Source organism: Onychomys torridus, chromosome 5, assembly GCF_903995425.1.
Source record: "Onychomys torridus chromosome 5, mOncTor1.1, whole genome shotgun sequence".
NCBI lineage: Eukaryota > Metazoa > Chordata > Mammalia > Rodentia > Cricetidae > Onychomys > Onychomys torridus.
This window is the reverse complement of record NC_050447.1, coordinates 98,392,015-98,416,267: the sequence shown is the minus strand read 5'-3', so window position 1 is coordinate 98,416,267 and position 24,253 is coordinate 98,392,015. Positions and strand designations below refer to the sequence as shown.

The 24,253-nt window shown below is 44.3% G+C and overlaps 1 protein-coding gene across 1 annotated transcript in view; it reads right to left on the bottom strand.

The window, feature by feature from the left end:
- Nucleotides 1–12,729, bottom strand: part of LOC118584085 (cytidine monophosphate-N-acetylneuraminic acid hydroxylase) — a 98,507-nt gene extending 85,778 nt beyond the window's left edge. Inside the window, exon 1 of the mRNA XM_036188060.1 lies at nt 12,685–12,729. The gene's annotated coding sequence lies outside the window, so the exon portion shown is untranslated. The remainder of the gene's footprint in view (nt 1–12,684) is intronic.
- Between the last annotated feature and the right edge of the window lie 11,524 nt (nt 12,730–24,253).

The following is a 24,253-nucleotide window of genomic DNA, read 5'->3' as shown; positions in this document are numbered from 1 at the left end:
GGTCAACCTTGGCTACATATCAAGTTCCAGGCCAGCCTGGGCTATATGATATTGTGCCTCAAATAAACCAACCAGAGGCAAGAGACAAAGGAAAAAGAAAGATTAGCTTAGTTTCTCCTCACAAGAGGAAGAAGAAGGCTAGGCTTGTAAGGAGAATTAGCCACCGGAAATAACAAGCTGAGTCTCCATTATACAGCTGCTCCCTAGGGGTTTAATAAAGGAAACAGAAAAACTTGCATAGCCTATTTTCCACAAAGAATGCTGATTTTTAAAGGCAGAAAGCGTCTGAACTGTCTGAAGCAGGAGGACTAGGTTTTGCAACCTGTTTTTGACTTGGCTTATCCACCAAATAACAAAGGAGACCTGGGAATTCAGGAAAGGGAGTTCAGCCAGCGGGGCTGGGTGGGCCTCTGTTAGGAACAAGCTGATGCTGTCTAGAGGACTAGAATGCCATACTTTCCCCACCTCAGGCCTCGAAGGTGAATGGGACCAGTGTCATTTGGGAGCACAGAAGAAAAAGCAGCATTCCATTTCTGGGCTAGGATGGGATACAAGAAGGGAATGGGACTGTGAAATCACCAGCCAGAGAAAACTGGAGCCAGAGCACCAGAAAAAAAACCACCACAACAACAAACCTCCTAAAATTGAAAACAAAAGTTAGGGAACATGATGTACACCTGAACTCACAACACTTCAGAGATGGAGGCAGGGGTGTCGGGAGTTCAAAACCAGCCTGGGATAGATACATAATGACTTTTGAGGTAAGCCTGGGCTATATAAGACCCTATAATAAACAACTAAACATGTGAATATATAAATTAAATACAATAAACATTAAATTACTACTGCATATGAAATTTAGAATTGAGCATTTTCTTGAAAGCTCCAAGGAAAGGGTGTTGCAGGAATTTTGATCACACTGTGACACTCCAGACTGTTAAAGTTTACCTTGAATCAGGAGACAGAGATAGTGACTAGTTAACTGGAACTGGCCACAGAGAAGCCAGCACCTTAGAAGGAGGGGGTGGGGACTGGAGTTTGGGTTTTCTTTTGGTTTGGGATGAGTGAAGAGACACATCTCTTGCTGAGTCTCTGGTCAAAAAGCAAGGTCAGCTGACTCCTCAGCTTCTCCAATCTAGCAGGTTTTCCCCACATCTGACTTCCCAGTCTTTGTTGGTAAATAGAATGATAGAGACTTAGTTTAAACCTACATATTGTGTCTGCGGCAGAACCGGGGCCTCCAAGGCCAACAGGGTGTTGACTGTGGGCCATGGGGCGGTAGATGATATTTAAGTATCAGTAGATTCATGTACAGCTGCTAAACCAACAGAAAAATAACAAAAGGGGGTTTCATAAATAAAGCAGGTGCAGTGAAAAAGGGAAGTAGAGAAAGAACAAGACAAATTTGTTAAACAAAATCATGAATGCCAAAGCAAATCCAGCGGTCAGCAGAGGTTTGAGTAGCAGAAGATGCCAAGCCTAGAGAAATCATCTGGACCCATGGCTTGCAAAGGGGTATCCAGAGAACAGAAAAACAAATGGTCAGGGAAATCGTAGAAGGGCATTTCTTCACCTGATGAAGATCTTGAGTTCCTATTTAGTGGACCTAATGATTGTTTTGGAAGAACAACGAGAAAAGCTATATTATAATCTGATGACTGACAAAAAAAAAAAATTAAATGCCAAGAGATCCTACAAGCTGGACGTGACAGTACATGCCTATAATCCCAGCACCCAGGGCACTGAGGTAGGAGTTGGAGATTGAGGCCAGCCTGGTCTACATACCGAATTGAAGACCACTCTGGACTGCACAGTGGGTTCCAGGGTAGCCACAAGTACATAGAAACACTTTGCCTTAAAAAAAAAAAAAAGTCAAGAAGGAGAAGTGAGGAGGAGAGAGGTGAAGGGGGAGGGGCAGAGGATGAGGGAAGGACAGGGGAAGCCGTACAAGTTTTCAGAAGACCCTCTGTCCACTCCACTCAGCTCCTACAAATTAATACAGGCAAAGAACTGCCTTGAACCATCTAAATTGTCTAGTTTGCCAGCCTGGAGGGCTGCTAAGGTGATCCCCAGGGAGAACCCCCACCCCCAACTGTGGCTCAAGTGTGGTAAAATGAAAATAAGCTAAAGGTGTTTCTGTCCAGAACACACAGGGTTGCAGCTGTGCTCAGGAAGAGGCAAGCCACAGCCTCCTATTCCTCTCAGCCCTGGTGGAATGTGGATGCTTTCCAAGATGTCCTTCCAGCGGTCTCCATGGAGACTCTTACAAGCTCCCCTTCCCAGGGCACTCCTCTCTAAACCTCTAACCTGTCCAGAAACCTCCCTCCTCTGCCACTACTGCCCTGCCCCTTCCTCTCCCTCTCCTTCTCTCGCCCATCTGCCAAGTATCTTCAGTACCCTTCCTCTCCTCTCCTCGTCCTGACTTCATGCCCGCACTGTGACAAGCTAACTGCCTTACTGTCCATTTGGACTTCTGACCCAGAGGCCAATGATGTCCTCCCACTGGGGACCCCAGAACTGGTTACCTCCCTGGACTTCTTGTATACACTGAGGACTTAGGCTCCTCCTGGTGACTTACTCCTCCCCGGGGGCTCAAGATGTCTTTTCTCCTTAGTGTTCCCATAGCTTTCTTCTTTGTTTTCCTTCCATTTCATTTGTAGGCCTGTGAAGGGGGAAGGGGGCGGAGGCGGGGGCGTGTCCTGCAGAAACAAAGCTTCAGGATCTTCATGACAACAGGATGTCTCTGGAGTCCATGGAGGATCCAGTATTGAGAATGTGACAGAAGCCAGAGGCCTCGAAGCAGACCAATGACTGATTGCAATGAACATTGGCAAGTAAAGCTGTTTGGGCAAAAGGGTTGACTGTGTAACAAACTGACACACCACAGCTTCCATTGAAAGATTTGTTTTTAATTAAAAAAATAGTTTTTGTTTTCTTTTGGGTGGGAGGTTGCAAGGATGAAGGGAGGTTATGGAGGAACCGGGAGATGAGTGGGATTGGAGTGCATGATGTGAAATCCACAAAGAATCAACAAACAGACGGATAGCATTTTTCTTCTTTCTTTCTTTCTTTTTCTCTTTCTTTCTTTCTTTCTTTCTTTCTTTCTCTCTTTCTTTTTAAACGGTCTTACTATGCAGCTTTGGCTAGCCTAGAACTCACTCTGTTGTTGTAGAATATTAGTTGAAGATGTGTTACATTTGTTTATGCTGTGAAATATTTAATGATGCAAAGATGTGTTGCATTCTTTTATCTTGCATTTGTTTGACTCTGTAAAGCTGTGTTACTTTGCCTGTTTAAAACACCTGATTGGGCTAATAACAAGCTGAACAGCCAATAGCAAGGCAGAGAAAGGATAGGCGGGGCTGACAGACAGAATAAATGGAAGGAGAAATCTGGAAGGAGAAGATCTAGGAGGGAGAGAAAGAGGATTCTGGGGTTCAGCTACCCAGCAAGCCACGGAGTAAGAAGTAAAGAAAGGTATATAGGATAAGGATAAAAGCCCAGAGGCAAAAGGTAGATGGGATAATTTAAGAAAAGCTGGTTAGAAATAAGCCAAGCTAAGGCCAGGCATTTATAAGTAAGAATAAGCCTCTGTGTATTTATTTGGGAGCTGGGTGTTGGGCCCCCAAAAGAGGCAAAGAGTAAAACACAACCAACTACACTCTGTAGACTAGGCAGGCTGGCCTCAAACTCACAGAGAGCCGCCTGTCTCTGCCTCCCAAGTACTGGGATTAAAGTTGTGTGCCACCTGGGACATACTTTTCTTTGAAATATTAACTAGTTTATTTCCATAACCAAGGAATGATTCATTCTTTTGCCTGTATAGATGGAACATTCTAATACAACGTAAAGGTTTCAGTAGATTAGTCAATTCCCACAAGATAGAGGCAGGAGGATCAGAAGTTCAAGGGACATCCTCAGCTACATAGTCAGTTAGAAAATAGCCGGGGGCTATATGAAAGCCTGTCTCATAATAAATAAGAAACAAATATCAACTCAAGAAGCTCCAGTTGAGGTGACCCCAGATCTTTGAGGCATGGATTGATAATATCAGTTCTGCCCGTGGTCAGGCTTCTACAGTTCTAGTCAACTGCAGTCTGGAGGGAGCATGAGCGGAAAATTCCAAAAACAAATAATTTCTGTATTTTAAAGTGTTATTCCACAGAACAGAATGAAACTGCCACCCCAGCACACCAGCCTGGGGCGTGAGTTGTTCCTCTGGTACTGCCGCTCCCCACCCTGTGGCAGTCAGGAGACTGGAGGTTGGGGGAGCACTTACATGACTGTTTTTCTGTTTCTTTCCATTTTTGAAACAGAGTCTCTGTATGTAGTCTTGGCCAGCTGGCCTCAAACTCACAGAGATCTGCCTGCCTCTACCTCCCAAGTGGATGAAAGTTGCTGCTGTCCATGCTGGGGTAAGACGTGCCAATGGATTACTGGTTTGGGGTCACCCACACTTCGGTAAGCAACTTCTCACTTATGCCCATTAAATTCATTTGTCCCCCACCTCCCAGTCCACCCCAATAACAGTATCTTCCACATCTTGCTAAGCATACAACACCCTGCTTCTCCCTCATCTCACTCAAGCCCCTGTGGTGGTACTGTCAATGCCTCCTATTTGGAATTTTCTCCCTTTGGGCCTCATGGAACTACTCTCCACTCTCTGTTCTCTTTCTCCTTGGAGTAAATGCACCACCCAAGTCTAAGTCTACACAACTCTCCTTTGAACCACAGCAGGAGCATTTCCTGGACACTGGCCTGGCCTCTATCCAACACATTTGCTATAGCCCAGCTGTTCAACCCCTCAAATTAGACTATGTCTATTCCCTCTTTAAGTTCTCAGTGTTGACTGACGTCTGTAAATGGTGCCCACAATCTTTATAATGACTTGTTACACCCATCCTGGTCTGCTGTGCTCCAGCCTCTCCAGGCTCAGGTTATACATGCTATCCACCCATGTCCACCCAGGCTGAATATCCTCTTCATGGGTTTTCTGATACTCCATGCCTTCTCTTCTTGGCCAGCTCCTCCTCTTGAAATCCACTTCATCCTAGTCTTTGCCTGGCTGATGCCTGTTCACTGCTCAGATTTCAAAGTAATGCCACTTTATCTGGATAACCCTGACTTCCAAAGTTTTAGTTCAAGCCTAGCATGAGAGCAGATAGCAGCAGATAGTTCACAGAACTCTGCCTTTTGCTACCTGTCAGGTCCCACTTGACCTGTTGAATGGCTTCTGAAGGAGGCAGTGTGGAATTAGGAAGTGATAGCTATGAAATATTGATGTAGATGAAGAAAAAGACAGAGACACAGGACAACTTCGGGAGGGCTCTGGGTCAATACTGCAGACCCTGAGTTTATTACTTACAGCCTATAAAGTACAGCCAAGTGTAAATACCTCCATAGTACTTAAGACATCTGGTGACCATGCCTTACAGAAAAGCATCCTTCAGGTATAAGATACCTGGCAACCACACCTTTAGTCAAAACATCCTATTATGCAGCCTTGCAGGGAGAAACAGGCTCAGACTCTCTGACCTTGAGTCAAGATGAAAACAAGCCACAAGCTGGGGTCTCTGTGGTCCCCCACAACCACCTTTGCCTTACCACTGCTCATTCTGTTGGAGGGGACTGCTGTGGAATATTTGTTTAACTATGCGAAGATGTGTTGCATTTGTTCAATTATGTAAAGTTGTATTGCTGCTTTACCTTGCCTGCCTAAGGCACCTAACTGGTCTAATAAAAAGCTGAACAGCCAATAGCAAGAGAGGAGGTATAGGTGGAACTTCTGGGCAGGCAGAGTAAGAAGAAGGAGAAATGTAGGCTGGGGGAGAAAAGAAAAAGAGACAACAGGGAGAGGTGGGGGGGGTGCAGCCACTCAGGAAGAAGTGGGAAATTAGGACATACAGAATGAAAGAAAGGTTAAAAAGCCCTGAGGCAAAATGTAGATGAGTAGAAACAGGTTGAATTAAGTTAAAAGAGCTAGTGCGACAAGCCTAAGCTAAGGCTGAGCATTTTTAGTTAACAGTAGGTCTCCATGTTTTTATTTGAGAGCTGGTTGTCGGACCAAAGAAAATTCTAACTACAGAGGACACATTTTTTTTATAGTAGATAAATGCATTTTGCATAATTTTAGTTAAGTAAGAGTGTTTTCAGTAGGGTTGGTGGCTTCTAGGATGAGACATTTAGGGTTAACCTATTTACATAGCTAACACAGGATAGACCCAAAGCAATCAAGGTTTTACATGAATAACAATATAAATTTAAAGACTTATTTTTTATTTTTATGTATGTGTCTGTGTGTATGTACATGCACATATATGCTGTATTCTTGAAGGCAAGAAGAGGGTGTTGAATCCCCTGGGGTTGGAGCTACAGTTAGTTGTAAGCCACCCAGTTTGGATGCTGGGAAGTCAATTTGGGTCTTCTGAAAGAGAAGCAAGCATTCTTACTAGATAAGCTCTCTCTCCATGTCCCAAAATTTAAAACAAAACAAAACTAACAACAACAAAACATGATCACCAGACATCATGGCTCATACCTGTAATCCCAGTGCTTGAGAGGCTGAGACAAAAAGATTGCTGTGAGTTTGGGATCATCATTGGCTACATGGTAAGTCTTGAACAGCCTGAACCACAGTATGAGATGCTGTCTCATGAAAATCATTCCACAAAATATTTTGAACACAAAATATTTTGAATCTAGATTATCATATTCATCATGCTCATTGAGCCACACATCCTGTGCCCTCTCCCTTCCTGCTTTACACAATACAAAAGTGGAGGCCAAGAAGTTGAATCATTATTTTCTGGGTAGAACTATAATAAATACCTTTTATAAACAAAATTTTATCTGCAAAGTCACAGTAGATGGAAAAAGAAGAAAGGCTGTTACTTGGTAAAACCCAGTGAACATCTACAGTAGTTTTACCACACATTTAAGCATTCTAGGATTTTATATCTTTGCCTGTCTTCATGTCTTAGTTCTTTTTTACAAACTTGCCAATTATGAAAATATATTTGACCTCAAACCCAGTCTGGAGTCCCAATTTTTATCTTGATATTACTTTTTTAACATTTAAAAAACTGTTTAGAATAAAATGCCCAACAAAATGGGGGATGGGGATGGCAAAAGAAAACAAACAAACAAACAAACCAAGCAGCAGTGTGTAATTGAGTTTAACAACTATTCATTATATAGGAGGTGTTTAAGGATGGTATTGAGGAGGCACTTGCTGTGTGGATTTCCTCAATAATTAAACTGACCTAGACTAGCACTACCAAAAATAAGAGTACCAAATAAGGGGAACACATTTATAATTTTGCTATTTGTATAGGCAGTAAAGAAAAAGAAAATATTATCAAATAGTACACGCTCACTTTACATAGCGTACATGGAACTACCAATGGCGTCTATGCAGTGTGCCACCTTTCCATAACTTTACTACCATGTACCATCAAAGGAAGAATGACATTAAAGGCAATGATTCTGAGCTGAATTGTCTGAAGCCCATATGTATGGGGAACGTGCATTTAGTTCAGCAACAATACAGCAAATTAGGAAGATGCTATGCTTAGACACAGATACTCCAGAAGAGAACGAGAATTTATGTCTAGTTAATGCAAGCCTAATCACAGAAACCAGGTCTCTTTGTAAACAAATTTTAATTCTTTGCAATTTCTATTCCATAAATTCCAGTGACATTTCATAGCACCACAGCCTGGAAACAGGTTCCTGGAAACCCTTTGCTTGTTTTGTCTCTGACCTTGACTCCCACATAAATCACCCTGTGCAGACAAAAGACTGTGTGTGCTGCTGATCCCAATACCACCCCCCTTGGACCCACCTCTGGAAGGCTTAGGAGGTGAAGATAGACCTCACCTGGGGAGGCTGAGGAGGGCCTTAGTGACATTCTGTTCTAAATCATTTTGTAACCATATTGCCCCTACCTGTCTGCTGAGTCTTTGGGAAAATCTGTCTCTGCCTGAGAAAGTTCCTGTGCTTTAAAAATTTGATACAGATGAACCAGAAGTTTCAAAACTAGATAGCTCAATAGACAGATGATAGATAATGATAGATAATAGATAGATGATGGGTTATAATAATAGATTTAGGTAATAATAATGATAATAGATACCTTAGAAAGAGGTGATAAGTAATAGATACATAGATGATAGACAAATACATGATAGATAAAAATAGGTAGATGCTAGATATATAATAATAGGTGACCTATAGATAGACAGTAGATAAATGACAGATAGAAGATTAATAGATAATAAAAATGATAGATAATATCCAAAAGGATTCAAAGCAAAGACTCAAATGGACATCCTTGTTCACCATTTACAAGAGCCAAAAAGTAGAGAAGGTCCGATTTTCCATCAGTAAACAAATGGATGAACACCATATGGCATGCATATTTTTTTAAAAAATGGAGGAGGGAGAAGAAACTTTTGACATACTTTTCAACAGAGGAGAAACTGAAAGAAAATGTGTGCCACATGAAGTAAGTCCAACCCAAAAGACCACACTGTTTATTTCTGCCCATGTGAGCAGTTACAATAGGCAAACTCACAGAGACAGAACGCAGATGAGAGATTACAGGCTGGGAGAACATTCATATGGGGTTATTGCTTGCTGTATGTCTCATTTCTATTTGAAATGACACAATTTCTGGGTAAGATATTGGGAGTGAGAGTGGTTAAACAGTTTTGCAAATACACATCTACACTTGGAATGTATAATGGTTAGGTGGTAAGTTTTATGCCATGTATATTGTGTAACAATAAAAGGATAATACCCCACCATTTTCTGCTGCTGCCAAGGTGGAACTCTCTAGTACACCGAGTTCCTGTTACAACAACAAAGTCAAACATGGCAAGCAAAGGAAGAATGATTCCTAAAGGTATTCAAGCTACCCACAGCAAGGTGCAGAAAGAGAAGCTGAGGGACAAGAAACTACCAGAACACAACATGCAAAGTAGAATGGTAAATATGGCGTAGCAATGGCGACCTTGCCAGCTGAGGTAGCACATACCTGTAGTCCCAGGAGCTGGGAGTCTGAGGCAAGAGGATTGCCACAAGTGTGAAGCCAATCTGAACTAGTGAGTTCTAAGCCAGCCTGTGCTACATTGTGAGATCCTGTCTTAAGCTAACAAACTCCTTGAAAATAAATGGTTTGAAGCCGAGAGGTATTGGCCCATGCCTTTAATCCCAGCACTTTAGGAGGCAGAGGTAGGCAGATCTCTGAGTTTGTATGGTGATATTTTATTTGTACTGAAATGTTATTTTATTTGTATGTTGATAAATAAAATTGCCTGAGGGTCAGAGCTAATAGCAAGCCATAGCAGAAGGCGGGTGGTGGTGGCGTACACCTTTAATCCAGATCACATGACAGACAGATCTCTGTGTGTTCAAGGATACAGCCAGCATGGAGACACATGCTTTTAATCTCAATACCAACCATAGAAGACCTGAAGGTCCATAGACAGGCAGTGACGAGGAGGTCATGTGGTTGGGTTTACAACCAATGAGAAGGCAGAACAGAAAGTCAATAAAAAAATAGATACACAGGAAGTAGCTCTCTTGCTGAGGGGAAGGACAGCAGAGGCAGGAAGGGTAAGAAGGCAGTTTTAAGCTACTACTCTGACCCCTTGGGCTTTTAACTCTGCATTTTGTTCTGTGTTTCTTATTTAATAAGACTCTTACATCTACAAGTTCGAAGCCAGCCTGGTCTACAAAGTCAGTTTCAGGACAGGTAGGGCCATACAGAGAAACCCTGTAGCTGAAGTTTTCCTGGTCCTGCCTGGCTGCTTAGACCCAGAACTTCCAGCATCAAAACCCTCTCTCAAAAACAAAATTGAAGAACAACCCCGGAAGGCTGGGAGTAATAGAATGGAAAACAGAAACTCTACACACATCAACCAAAGACCAAGAGTGCTGCCTTGCCTTTGTCCACTCACCAGCAGTAGAGCTGCTGGGCTCACCCTGAGGCCTCCTCATGGTGGTTTTGGTTTCTTGTTTAAGCTCTCTGTGCTCTCCGTAATGGTGTACTAACTGGTATTTCCACCATCAATATGAAAGATCCCTCTTCCCTTTCTCTGCAGGCCCCCAGCATGTATACTTTTGTGTGTTCTGACAAGAGCCCTGTTGACTGGAGATCACCTCTCCCCGGGAGTTTCTGATTTGCGCTGCCCTCTTGATTAGCGGTGGCTATGATTGGGGCTCTCACTCAGGTTTTGGTCATTTGCATATCCTTTTTTGAGCGCTTACTAGCCAAGTCATTTGTTCCTAGCTGGATGATCTGGTGTTCTCCATTGAGCAGCGTCTCCCGAACTTCAGCCCCTCCCTGGAAGTCCCCTGCCAATGCTTTCTCCCACTCTGCAGACTGTCCCTTAGCTGTTGTCCCTTTCGCTGAACAGAAGCTCCATAGTTTGATGTAAAATCCTAGTTGTCAAATTTGACTTCTGTTGCCTCACATTTAGGGTCTTGGCTCAGGCCCTCATCTTGCTTTCATTAAGTGAGTCTGGTCCTTCTACACTGGCAGATCTTAGAGTTCAATCTGGATTCAGCTTCAATGAATTTTTGTTGATGACGGTGACGGCGAGGAGATCTGGGTGTCTATACCAGGCTGATGAGTGCGCTCTGCACACATGTACTGAGGTGCATCGCTGAAGCAGAATCAGGTAGAAAGAGCCAATTACTAGATGAGTTGCTGACTTATTCCACGATTTGCTAAAGGCGCTGTTTGTATTGCCTACTTGGCAAGCATTAACTTCACTTGCTTCCTGAAACAGAATGACTTGAAAAGAAAAGAAGCGGAAACCATGGGTCAGTGCCCTTAACACTGTGCCTATGTTTACGCTTCTGTGAGATCTCACTTGCTTCTCCACCCCACCTTGTGGTTTTGGAGTACAAAATGAGAGTGCAAACTGGACCCGGACCAAGGCCTTTCGGGAGCTGTCCTGGCGTGGGTCCACCAGGAACATCTCTCCTCCGCTCTCACTGGCATCAGAGCACTTACTCCAGAAAGCCTCCCACAACATTTCCTGAGGTCTGCCCCCCAGCCAGACCCATCTCTACCGCAATTCCAGCTCTGGAGCCTCCCAGCCACGTGGAGGTCTCTGGAACCAGGCCCGAGGGGATTCTGAGGTCCCCTTCCAGTGGGCAAGGGGTGGGTGAAACCCAGGACTAGAGTCTCTAAGTGGAAGAAAATAAGACTGGGCAGTGAAGACAGGCAGGAAGAGGTAAGCACAGGCTTAACCACCCTGCAAGAGATTGTATCCGAAGCCTCATGGGATCCTGAGGTGGCACAGGTCTCCAGGGAAAAGCCTTGAAGGGATACTGAGGCACTGGTATTGGTCTCCAGAGAAATTCACAGACTAGGGATTTAAAATAAGAATGTATAACTCCAAGGGGTGGTGGATGAATATGTGAATGCTTCCAGTGCCAGCCTCTCCCCCCACCACACACACACACCGTGGTTACAGGATCTGATTAGGTCCCAACCTGGTTACACTGAGGTCTTTTCACCTGAACCAGCACTCACCTTTCCTAATAGGAGGCGACCTAGCATGGCTCATACATGTGGCTCTAAGGTAAGAGCTCTTACGTTGGAGAGAGGCAGTGGCCAAGCAGGCACCTGCTTGAGGGAGAAGGTGGGCTTCTCCAATCCACCCCTACACATCACACTAGTTTAGGTCTAAACAGATACCCTCCCAGCTGGTGCTTAGGAATTCTTCTGGTCGTTGGGCTGCACAGTCCGATGTGAGACCTACATAGTCCTGCAAAGACTGTCAAGCATGAAGACATCAAGAAAGCCCCTAATGGCTTCCTCAGAGCATGAAATTGTGCTGTGATGCCACTTCCTGCTAGCTCCAATTGCCAGGGCCACAGGCACAAAGGCAGCCACAAGACAACAAGATCAGATCCCTCCAGGGGCATTTGCCTGCCACTGAAGGAAATGCTAGGTCCTTCCACATCCAAGTTTTGTTATCTGGCTACATGCTTGCCTGAAAGGGGAAAGCCCCTCATTGTAGGGAAAGTATAAAGGAGGTTTTTTTTCTCCTCGCAAGTTAGACTGAAAGGACTAACCCACTCCCCAACTCTGATACAGAAACTTTTGCTGACGGAGCTGAAGCCTACTACTGTTGGGAACCAAAAGTTGGATAGCTGTGCCTTGACTTTTCTTGTTTGGATGATCTGGTATAACTGTACCCATTGAATTGCAAGAACAATCATTCCCGGAAAACCCACAAAGGGTACTTTTAGATTAAACTTCCTGGAGTATGTTTGATTGATCAGTTGTTCAAAGCATCGGACCAAAGAGACCTCTCCCTAACCCTTTCCTAATTGATTGATCTGTTGCTTGAGCACTGGACCAAAGAGACCTCGTCCTGAACCCTTTTCTAACAATTTTTCATCTCCCTCCCTTCCCCTCATATCCACCAGTATAAAAGCTTGCTTCCCTTTGCAATAAATGAGACCTTGACACAACTCAGACTGTCTCTGTCTTTCTTTATGCGCCTGGTCTCCTTCCTCTCTGGCCCCCATTGGTCTTTCAGGTGGTGCCTCCTCGGGTCCGACCTAATAACCTGGCCTGCAGGACGGTCATACGACAGAGGGAATAGTCTCTCACATCAAGAGACTCAAAGTAGCAATATAAGGGGGGAGGGGACTGCTTACCTCAGGAGCAAAGATATTAAAACAGAGATCAAATCCTACAGCTCCTGGAAGCTGTCTGGGTTCCTGGCTGTGTCGGTGGTGAACTGCCGGGCTCACACAGGAGTCAGGGTCCGGTGAGTGGGGAAAACCGGAAAACACAGCAGCCCAGCAAACCACTCTCCATGAAGACAAAGCTCTGCAGTGTCCTCCCCCACAGAGTATGTTTATACTCTTGGTGCTCCCAAGAGCTCCTCTCATGTAAGCCAGAAAAGGGGGGGACTGATAAAAGGGAGAAAATCAGGAAGGCTGGCTGATTAGCACAGAGAGGAAAATAATAATTCCTGCGATGACAGCCCAACCTAGTCTGGCAAGGTCATGGAACAGCAACTCCTCGGAAAAAGCTGCCTGTGTTAGTCAGGGTTCTCTAGAGTAACAGAACTTATAGAATGAATCTAGATAGATAGATAGATAGATAGATAGATAGATAGAGAGAGAGAGAGAGATACAGATACATATATAGAGAGATAGTTAAATAAAGAGGATATATATATATATATGTATATTTATGTAGAGATAAAGGAGATTAATATATACAAAGGGAATTTATTAAAATTACTTACAGGCTGTGGTTAGCTAATCCAACATGGTGGCTATGAACAGAAAGTCAAAGAATCCAGTAGTTTCTCATCAGGAGGCTGGATGTTTCACCTGGTCTTACAATATATGCCAGAATCCCATGGCACCAGGTTCCAGTGCCAGTGAAGGAATGAACTTGCTATGAGGTGAGAGAAAGCAGGTAAAGAGTGGAAGCTTCCTTCATCCATGTGCTTATACAGGCTTCCGGTAGAAGGAGTGGCCCAGATTAAAGGTGTGCTTTCCTGCCTCAAGAAGCAGACTAAGGATGTGCCTTCCCACCTCAAAGATCCTGATTAGAAGTAATTCTTCCCACTTCAAATTAAGCAAAAAAAAAAAAAAAAAAAAAAATCCCTCACAAGTGAGCCACTCCATTTTTGAGTTTTAGTTAAATCTAGATGTAGTCGAGTTGACAACCAAGAATAGCCATCACTTTGTCCTACAAAAATTGTTACAAAGATATTTGGCGATCCTGAGGTTACCAATGCTGACCCCAAAAGTTAGCAAATCCTGTCTGCAGTGTGCTTGGAACAATCCCAAGTGGGGAACCAAGGCCCCATCCTGAATAAACAGAGTCCCACGCATTTGAACATATAAAAGTGGACTTTACCGACATTCAGCCTAGCAGAAGGGATCAATATTTGCTGCTTATGGTGTGCACTTTTCAGCCTGGGTAGAAACTTTTCCTACTTGCACAAATAATTTAGCTTGGAACTTGCACACACAATACCATGCACAATGGTAAAGCTAGGTCAAGAGAATACATAGGACTTTCAAAATAGCACTGGCCAAACACTACTAACAGACCTCCTTTGGCCAGAAATTCTGCCACTTGTACTTTTAGGGTGCGTTTCCTGTCCTGTAAAAGCAATTACTCTCCGTTTGAGATCATGTTTGACCTCCCACCTCCACTGTCCCCAAAGGACTCAGGGGACCTCGGAGAGTGTGCACACACCAGCTTCCAGTAGTTCTTGAAAGTTTTTGGCTGACACTACACAAAAAATATCCAATGCTCACCTTTCCCTAGCTCTTTCAGTTCTATCAGTGTCCACACCACCCCCATGCCAAGGCTGCTGTGGCCTAGAGACAGTACACGGCAAGAGCTGACCCAGACAGACCAGCCTCTGACACTGACCATCCCTTGACAGCCTGGGAACGGGAGTGATAGCTCAGCTCCTCTGTCTCTATCTGTTCTTCCTGATCTGTTTTTAAAAGTTTATTCTATTTTTATTTTATGTGCATTAATGTTTTGCCTACATGTATGGCTGTGTGAGGGTGCCAGATCCCCTAGACCTAGAGTTATAAACAGTTGCAGTATAGTTGCTGGGAATTGAATCCAGGTCCTCTGAACCTCTGAGCCATCTCTCCAGCACCATTCTTTCTGACCTTGATGCACATTAGAATCACCCCTGCTCAGCCTCTCTGACCTTGTCAAATAAATTCATCTGGAGAGAACTTTGTTCCAGGGCAACTCCAATTCCTGGACATCAATCAATAAATCTATCTGTTGAACCGCCCTCAAGAGGGGTTCTGTATTATCTCCTTCAGGTGGTGCTACTTGGGACTAGGCCCACCACAGATCATCCTTTGGACCACATCACACTGTCCATGCTAAAAAACAGGTTGTTCCCTTTTGGAGATGGTACCAGCTAATGACACCTTGTAAATAAGTAGCCAAAGGACAAAAGACTGATTTTTATTTTATTATTTTTATTTTTTGAGCTGAGGATCGAACCCAGGGCCTTGTGCTAGGCAAGTGCTCTACCACTGAGCTAAATCCCCAACCCAAAAGACTGTGGGGGAGCCTATTGATCTTATCTTAAATACTGGTCAAGTGTGGCCTGGAACCTAGAAGGAAGCACCCACAGAGGGACAGGGAGTTAAGGCTGTAATGGGCCTTGGGGGAAGAATAACATGGGAACTGACCACAGAGAAGCCTTTCATGTGGGAAAGCCATGTCTCAAAATGTTGGCTTTAGTAAATGCCATCCCTGGACTCCTTAGCCAAGGTCAGGCCTGCTGGATGTGCTTACATGCAAGCCAGGTTACTCATACTAGACTGGGAAAGACTAGCAAAGCCTAACATAAAAGGGACATGTTTTAACTAGGCTACCTATTCGGTTCATAGGAAAAGTCCAATCTGTGGAAAAGAAAAGGGGCTGTACCGGACTAGTTAAAAGAACAGTAGCTCCTGATGGCAGACTTCCCTGCCCCGAGGGTATTTACACTGCTTCCCAGGAGACAGATGTGAACTAGCATTCTTGGCACCTGACTTAGAAGTTATCCTAGAAATTGAGGTCCAGCAACACATGCACCCCTTAGATTCAAGAAATAAGAAAACTCCTGTACTTTCTTTAGTCCTGCTAGGAATGGCCCTTGCTGGGTACATGACCACTCCTGCCACTGCAGTAGGTAGCCAACAAATTCAACACAGCCAGCTCTCTACGCAGATCAAGGAAAAACAAACAAAGACCCCTATCATTCCGGAAAGCATAGTCACTCAGAATCAGAGCGATTCCTTGGCAGCAATAGTCCTCCAAAATCACAGAGGACTAGACTTGATGACCACTGTGGGAGGCTTACGTGTGGTTTTAAATGAGGAATGCTGTTTTTGTGCTGATTGAACAGGAATAGTACAAGAAAATGTCAAAAGTTATTTAAAAGGATTAAGGCTAGAGGTTCAAGTGGGAGCTATGGGATCCACCAGGAGTATCAACCCATCGCTTCAAGATAGATCCATCAGGGGTTGGGGATTTAGCTCAGTGGTAGAGCGCTTGCCTAGCAAGCACAAGGCCCTGGGTTCCGTCCCCAGCTCTAGCAAAAAAAAAAAAAAAGATAGATCCATCAGCTGTTACGAAGGTGAAGAGAAGGGAAGGAAGCAGAATAAGGAAGAAAAGACCAATTATTAGACAATGGGTTATTGATTTACTTAGTGATTTACTCATATTCAAACATATCTTTGTATGCTACCTGGAATAGACTGACAGAGAAAAGGAGCTGAAATGATGGGCTGTTGTCCTTAACAACCTGCTGACTGTCATATACCCTTCTGTAAAACCTTGCTTGCTTGTCCACTCCCACCTTGTGGTTTTAGAGTATAAAATGAGAGTGTAAACTGGAACTGGGACTAAGGACTTTCAGGAGCTGTCCTGGCTTGGGTCCATAAGTGACATCTCCTCTCTTCCTCTCTCATTGGCGTCAGAATGCTTATTCCAGAAAGACTCCCATGACAGCTCTACCCTATAGGTGTGAATAATGTTCCCAAAGTATTTCAAAGCAATACTTGCCTTGATTAGGATCAATGTAACCAGGAAACATCAACAACGAACCCCACTCTAAAATTTTTATTTGTAGCTAAAAAATAAAACGTGAATATTGAAGTGAATATTGTAATGTCATTGGTCAAGCAGGCCAACACACCAACAAAGCACATTACTTATTCATTCTCCTTCTTAATGAAACAGCTGTCCTCGTGTGAGGCAGACTAGGCCATCCTTAGATGAGTTCAGACACTCTGGCCATCACCACTTCTCCATTGTGACACATCCTGTTTCAAAAGCAGCAGAGCAGTTTGTGGGAGCTGTCAGGTTGACTGTGGTCAGCACCAACTGGGAAGCATTATTACACTTCCTGGGAAAATGCCAACATGATCTATAGTTTGACAAGGATTGGGGGCCAGAGAATTGCAAAATTCTTAAGCAAAGGTTATGTTTGAGCTGCCATTGTAGCCTCAAGAAACAGAAGTTTGAGTGTGCCCTCTGATTTCCTCTTGTGTTGAGGTATCTGTGCCGCTCGGTCTAAGGCGGAATCTGGTATTCAAATAGGAAAAGGACCTATTGGGCCCAGGAACTTCCTCACACTGGTTCTTCATAGTGCTGTGAGGATTTAGCCAGCACATATTTTCCTTAGGAAGCCTAGAAAGTTTGCAAGCCTTCTAGAACTTAATTTCTGCGTCAACACAGAGTCCTTTTTAAATTAAACTTTTACAGATAACTCTAAGTTTAGAAACTTATGGAAACAGTATGGAAACATTCCATATAGTTTCCACCCATATTAACATCTTTCAAAACCACAGTGCTGCACAAAAATCAGCACCTTAACTGGACGAGAGCCTCTCTCCCCGGCTTCCTTCATATTGCCCTTTTAGAGGCACACCGTCTCCCCCACCCCCATCGGGGGTTCTTGGTGCACGCATCTGGGGAGGGTTAAGTGTGTAGTGACCAGAGAACAACTCTCAGATGTCATCCATTCTTTGATTGGGAGATGGGCCCTCTCACTGGCCTGAAACTTTCTAAATAGACCAGGCTGGCTGCTCAGCAAACCAGAAGATCTGTCTCCACCTGGCCAGTGCTGAAGGGATTTATTTTTCTTAGGTATCACTTTCAAAGTACCTAGAAAAGATTAAAAATATATATGATTCATAGCTACGAGAATGAGACTCCAGGTTAGAGAGGTGTATCATTCCCCATGATTTCATGGGTCAAAATTTCATGCCATGCTTATCTGGTGGTAAATATTTGACCAGACATCTTCCTGCTAGGAAATGAGGAGACTGCCTTCACTGAGATCACGGAGCCTGGTGGGCTCTTTTCCCAGGGTTGTGGTGCTTCTGTGTCCATGTCCCATCCCACAGGGTTCTTAGACCATGAAAGCCATTCTCCCCACTGAGGGAAGGAGTCTCTGTCCATCTCATGTGTCTGGGTAGGAGTTTGTAAGGCCAATGGAGTAGAAGAGAGGTGATAGGGGGCATTGTGGTGCTATTGTGTTCCCCAAAATATTGTGCACCCTAATAAACTTATCTGGGGTCAGAGAACGGAACAGCCACTAGATACAGAGGCTAGAAAATGGTGACACTCATACCTTTAATCCTAGCCTTCTGGAGGCATGGATTCTTGTGAGTTTAAAGCAACATTGGAAAGAGCCAGGCTTGGTAATTTACGCCTTTAATCCCAGAAAGTGAGCTTTTAATCCCAGGGAGTGACGGCAGAAAGCAGAAAGGTATACAAGGCGTGAAGACCAGAAACTAGAAGCTTTGAGCTGGTTAAGCATTCAGGCTTTCAAGAAGCAGTTCAGCTGATATTCATGTGGATGAGGACTCAGAGGCTTCCAGTCTGAAGAAACAGGATCAGCTAAGGAACTCAGGTGAGGTAGCTGTGGCTTGTTCTGTTTCTCTGATCATTCAGCATTCACCCCAATACTTGGCTTCAGGTTTGCTTTTATTAATAAGAACTTTTAAGATTCATGCTACAGGGCATTGCTGGGGGAGGCTGTGGAGCCTTTAAGATGGGGGACCTGGCTGGATGATGTGGGTCATTCAGGGCAGGGGTATGCCTGTTTCCTGTCCTGTCTTTGCATCTCATCAGTGCCTTGTGAAGCTAGGCCTAAAGTCAGCAGGGGATCCACCCAGCCCATTCTCTTTGGAATTCTGCTCAGAGGCAAGGCACCAGGTTATAAGGAAGCCTGGGTCCCATGCAGGATCCACACATAGGTGTCTGGTGAGGACCCCAGTTAAAAACCTAGTCTTCCCTAACCCCAGACATATGAGATTGTAAACTTCTTAACAATTCCACCCCATTCTCTAACAGCTTTGCTCTGAGACCCAGAGAGCACAAAGCAGAGCCGGCTGCTTCTGCAGCACCATACTGAGTACCCACCTCTGGCTTCATGAATAGGGTCAATGATTGTTTTCATACACACACACACACACACACACACACACACACACACACACACACGTTGTGATATTTTATTTCTGCTGAAATGTGGTAATATTTTATTTGTACGTTAATAAATAAAGTTTTCCTGGAGATCAGAGGAAATAGCAAGCCATTTTAAGTAAACACAAAAGTCAGGCAGTGGTAGCACATGCCCTTAATCCTACCATTTGGCAGGCAGGATCTCTGTGTATACTAGGGAACAGAGCCAAGTGTGGCAACACACGCCTTCAATCTTAGTACCAACCATAGAGACCTGAAGGTCTGTACAGACAGTGACAAGGAAGTAGGTAGCTGGGCTAAGAGTCAGTGAGAGGGCAGAACAGCAAGGCAATGAAGACTCGGGTAGACAGGAAGTAGCTCACTTTTGGGAGCTGCACAGTTGGTGAGGTAAGGTTGGTTGGTGGCTCTCACTATTTCCCTGATCTGTAAGGCTTTCACCCCTATAACTGGCTCCATGTTTTTTATTTAATAAGACGGTTTAGAAATTCATCTACACACACACACACACACACACACACACAGAGAGAGAGAGAGAGAGAGAGAGAGAGAGAGAGAGAGAGAGAGAGAGAGAGATATTCTGGTAATACTTTTATTTCCACTAGTATAAAGAGAAAACGTTACAGGTCTTGTCAGGTTATAGGTGTCAGATGCCAGTAGCATCATGTGGAACAGGTGAAACACAGGGTCCTAGCAAAGCACACGGAGTCTGCACACCCTCATTACTGTATGGTTCTGGCTAGGCACAATCAGTGCAAGTTTGCATGTCCCCAAGGGCTTGTGCATTTGAACACTTGATTCCAGGATAGTAGTGCTATTTCGAAGGACCTTTAGGAAGTAGCATTGCTGGAGGAAGTAGGTCTCTGCGGGATGGACCTCAAGGTGTACAGGCTGGCCCTGCTTCCTGTCCTTTTTTGCTTCCTGACTTGTCCTTGTGTGAGCACACAGCCTCAAGTTCCTGTTGCCATGTCTTCCCCGCCATGATGAACTTATGGTACCTTCAAACCATAAGCCAAAGTAAACCCATCCTAGGTGGCATCTTTTCAGGTATTGGTGACAGAAATGTGAAGGTAATCAATACAGTTTGTGTGCACAAAAGACTATGTGCCTTGGAGGAGGGCAGTTTCTAGCTGTAGGAAGATGCATAGCATTGCAGGACAAGTGACCTGTGATCACACTGTGCACCTTGTGTGAGGCGTCACGAGCTAAGGCTAGATTTGGAGGGACTAAGGACTATGTGACTCTCTAAAAAAGGAGGGACCGATGAGCCTAGGAAAAGGGAGGAATGCATACCAATTGCCTAGGTTTGCAAGAAAGATGGAGATGCGCATACAGAGGGCCAGAAGAGCAGTCTCCAGAAGCCTCTGAGTAGCTGGGATGTCAGCACCACCACAGGCTGGCCCAGTCCCATAGGCCAGGTTGTCCAGAGTGAGCTCCCTTTAGACATAAAGGAACAAACTAAAAATTATCCTAATCTTCTCAATTGACCCCTCTCCAGGCAATTCACATCAACTGAGTCATTTTCATACAGGCAGAGTGTGTGAGGTACAGATAACAACCAGTGTTGGTAGCACATTGGGTGACCAGTGCCATCATCAAATGCCTATGAGCGAACACCAGCAATTTGAAACTATAATATTTATAACTTCTAAATGTGAATATTCTGGGGCTAGGGAGGTAGGTCAGTGATTAAGAGCACTTGCTACTCTTACAAGGAATCTGGATTACTTTCCTAGCACCCACAGGGCAGCTCACAACTTTATTCCTGTCCCACAGGTTCTGACATCCACTTCTGGCCGCCACGGACACTGCACCTACATGGAGCCTATCCATCCATACATGCAGGCAAACACTCACACATAAAGTAAAAGTAGATAAATAAATCTTTTAAAAATAAATGCAAATATCCTTCCTCTCAGAAATTATACTCCTAGCATGAATCTCCCCTTCTGTTTTGTGTTTTTGTTTCTTGTTTTATTTTGAGACAATGTCTCACAGTGTAGCCCAGGGTAGCTTTGAACTCACAAAAGTCCTTCTGCCTCAGCTCTCTGAGGACTGGAATGACTGGAATCATCACACTTGGCTTCTATAGATTTTGTAAAAAATCTCAGCTTTTGTGCAGGAAACTATCAATGGAGGCAAAGTATTATTAAAGTTCTTAAACAAAATGGGTCAAAAGCATTAAACTTCCAATGGGGGAAAACTATCTTTATCAAATGATCACAATATTTACTTCAGAGACACGCTGTGGTGAAAACAAATATGCAAAACTGAACTTTGGAATTTGCTGTACAAAACAATTCTCCCATTGATTTTCATTCAAAAGAAATATTTCTCAGTTGGGGTAGTAGCTCACTCTTGTAATCCTAGAATTTAGGAGGTTGAAGCAAGAGTATTGTCCTGAGTTCAAGGTCAACCTAGCCCATACAGTGAGACTCTATTGAGAGAGCCAGAGCCAGAGACTTCTCTACTGAGTCCAAGTTCAATCCAAGAAATTCCAGAGACTGCTGCCAGTGTGTCAACGGCGCAGAGGTGAAAGAGAGGATGGGAGGGGATGAGAAGCACTAGGAGAGACCTGGAAGATAAGCATGGAAGGCATGCAGATGGTGGGCACCATGCCTGAGTGCAAGCCATGATGAAGATGAATTATAAAGTTGCACGGTGCATATTCCTTGTGAAATATTTGATCCTTGCAGCCAAACCGTCCTAGAATCAAGACACTTCCACATGAGCTGCCATCTATCTGGCCACCATGGCAGGCAGTGGTCTTTGATCTCTCTTCACAGCTTTCAGCAGTTAGTGAAGAGGAGACTACCCCCATGTTCAGAAGCCAGTTTTCTAGAACTGATGTCACAAATGTTCATGTACTGCTCACCTCTCATGGATCTGGAAGGCGGAAATGATATGCCAGGTGGCCATGTGGGCACACTGCTTCCTTCCTGAGGTTTTGAGTGAGATCCAACCCACACCTCTTTCCTTGCTTCACAGGGCATGGGCAGCCCCTGGCCTCACTAGACTTGTAGGAAGCCTCCATCACAATACTAAACCCATCTGTGCTTTTTCTCTATTTAACTTATAAGTCAGGCACAGTGAGACATTAAGAACAATAAGGGTTGAGAAGATGGGTGACTCAAGAAAAGTGCTTACCAAGCAAGAAGGAGAAGCTGAGTTTGATCCCTAGAATTCATGTTAAAAAGCCAGGTGTGCGCTAGTGCACACTTGTAACCCCAGAGCTGGAGATGCAGAGATAGGGGAATCTTTGGGGCAGACCAATCAACAGTCTGAAGCAGCAGACTTGGGAAAAGGAGCTGGCTAAAGAACTTGGAGCCCAGAACCATGGAAAGAAACACAGCCTGGATCTGGGACCTGAGCCAGAGAAAGAAACACTTTATCCCCAAACCCAGAACCTAAGAAGCATGCCCTGACTCTGAAATCAGTACCAAAGAAACACTCTTGGTCCCTAGAATCAGAGCCAGCACAAAAAAAAAAAAAAAAAAAAAAAAAAAATGCCCTGGACTTAGAATTAGAGTAAAAAGCTAAGAAAGGCCAGTGAAAGAAATAGCTTGGCTCTGAAATCAGGGCCATCTCTGCTCCTAACCCACAAAACTAACCAACCCCTGGCTACCTCTGCCCCCAAGAGAGCCTACATAAACCACCCTGCCTGGTCAGTTTTGAGCTGTTCTCTCCACCCTGGCAGAGGCAGCCACTCTCCTGGACTTCTTCCCAAATAAATCTTTCTCCAAAGAGTTTTGGGTGTGAAGATCTTCATTCGCGGGTGCAGAGAAGATTGCTAAAATGTCCTATAGTGGATGAGCAGAAAAAACCTTGCTGAAATGCCTCTGAAGGGCCTGAGCAAGAAGAAGCTGAACAGAAGAACCATGCTGAGACCCCCCTCAGGGAGCCGAGCAAGGGGGAGCTGAAAAAGTAACAACTTTTCAGTGGAGCCAGAGGAGATGGTACATTTCTGCAAGTTTCTGCAGGGGTTTCCCCTTTAGCAGAGTGAAGCAAAAGAAGCCACATCTTAGGCCGGAGAAGATGAGATCTGCTAGGAAGCTCCCATAAGTGGGGGTAGCGGCTCTCAAGAGGAGCAGGATTGCTTTATCCTGCAGGGAGACCATCCCCCATAACACCAGGTATAGCCTGACTCCTGAACAGTCAGGATACCTTTTCCTGCTGAGCTGTCCTAGCAGACAGGTTACCTTTCCTTCCAGAGCTGAGCTGTCGCATTGCAGCTCCAGCTGTCAGAGCTGTCCCAGCAGCTCAAGGTGTCACCTGACTCCTCAGAGTTGCAACACAGTTGCTAACAATAATGTCACCCTTAAACTCCACCAAAGCGAAAATCATCTCTTTTTCTACTACACGGGGGCCATCTTTGGGAAGTTTCTAGATTGAATATCAAGACATAGAGGCAGAATATTCTACAGGGGTAAAACATCTTGTGTGTTTGGAGGGAAAGAAGACCGAGAATGTGGAGCAAGGAAGTTTCTTTAGTGTGGGTCTTCCCACCTCAATTAGCCTAATCTCAGGCATGCCCAGAGGCTAACCTAAAGAGTCTCCTACACCAGATGTGCCTGGAGGCTATGTCTCCTGACAGTATCAACCATTACACTCACTGTAGGAGCCTCCCCTCTTTAAAACTCAGTCTCCACATCTGTAAGAGGAATACAGTGCTACCTGTGTAGGTTGGAGAGGCTGAAGTTATGGCATGTGGCATGGGGCTCCACCACCATATTTATCCTGCACTCAGTGTGAGCTAATCATAATGCTTGCATATTTGCTTTGGTTTTCTTCACATTTTAATGTGAAGATTTTTTTTTTTTTTTTTTTAGTTTTGATTTCCTCCTTCCCTTTTTTCCATCTAACCCCTCTCCTGCCCTCTCCCACTTACTCCCTCTCAAATTCATGGTCTCTTCCTCTTTAATTATTATTGCTTTATGAATGTAAGTGCATAAATACATAAATACAACCTGCTGCGTCCATTTTGTGTTGCTTGTATATACGCGATTTCAGGGCTGACCACTTGCTGTTGTATAGCCAGTTAGATGGCTCATTTCTGGAGAAGACCAATTCTTCCTCCCTCAGCAGGTGTTAATTGCCTGGAGTTCTTTGTTTAGAGATGGGGACCCTACAAGGTTTTCCCTTCAGTATTAGCATATCGATTGGTGTTATCGCTTGGGGCTTGTTGAGACAGCCAGGTTGTTGAGGTATCATAGCTGTAGTAGCTTCCCTGTCATTTCTAAGTGA